General features: G+C 59.9%; 1 non-coding gene across 1 annotated transcript; it reads right to left on the reverse strand.

Moving 5' to 3' along the window:
* Window positions 1-320: 320 nt before the first annotated feature.
* On the reverse strand, window positions 321-511 carry LOC132594363 (U2 spliceosomal RNA). Its single transcript, XR_009560516.1, has one exon. It is a non-coding gene; the product is annotated as a U2 spliceosomal RNA (small nuclear RNA).
* Between the last annotated feature and the right edge of the window lie 432 nt (window positions 512-943).

Here is a 943-nt window from a genome sequence, read left to right on the forward strand (position 1 = left end):
CAGGGCCAGGAGTTTTCCCCTCTCCGCCGCAGGGCAGGCGACAGAAGGAGCCCTTTACACGTGAAACACAAAGACTGGATCACAGGACTTGCGCCCCGCCCCGCCCCGCCCCGCCCCACAAGTCGGAACCGCCGGCTTAAGAAACACGGTGGAGGGCGGGGGGAAGGGGGCCTTCGAAGAATTGCAGGAACCCAGCTAGTGTCACAAACCAAAGCTCACACAGCCTCCCCCGCCACTGCACGGGAACGGACAACCCACGCGCTACAGTAATCCGGAAAGTGGCATCTTCTTTTTTCAACCACTGGTTTAGTCCCCGTGAGGGGAGGTGCACCGTTCCCGGAGATACTGCAATACCAGGTCGATGCGTGGAGTGGACGGAGCAAGCTCCTATTCCGACTCCTAGCTCCAAAAATCCATTTAATATATTGTCCTCGGATAGAGGACGTATCAGATATTAAACTGATAAGAACAGATACTACACTTGATCTTAGCCAAAAGGCCGAGAAGCGATACCACCTCTCTGCCTCTGGCCGTTGCCCTCTTCCCTTCATCCCTATTCAAGCCACGGTGAGCGCCCTCATCCTCACGCCTCGTCTGCCTCCTTTTGCCTCGTCCACAGTGCTAGCACTAGACTCCTGTGCAGACTTTCTGTTCTCTACCTTTGTGAGGAGAAAGTCTGTGTACTTGATTGTCCCGTCCTTCCCGCGCCGAACAGCCGTTTCTAATCTGCATGCTCCGCCTTCTGTCGCCCGGGGACGCGCGGCTGCCGCGGGCGGACTCCACCCTCCGGACCGGCTCCTCGCACCCGGAGCCCAGGCCAGACCCGGAGCCCGCCTCCTGGCCTCCTGGCCGGTGCACGTCCCGCCGCAGACCAGAGACAGGGGCGGCAGCCGGAGAATGCGAGGGGAGCGCTGACACGGTAGCAGCTGTCACGGTTCGAGCC

This window comes from Globicephala melas, chromosome 20, assembly GCF_963455315.2.
Source record: "Globicephala melas chromosome 20, mGloMel1.2, whole genome shotgun sequence".
In the NCBI taxonomy this organism is placed as follows: domain Eukaryota; kingdom Metazoa; phylum Chordata; class Mammalia; order Artiodactyla; family Delphinidae; genus Globicephala; species Globicephala melas.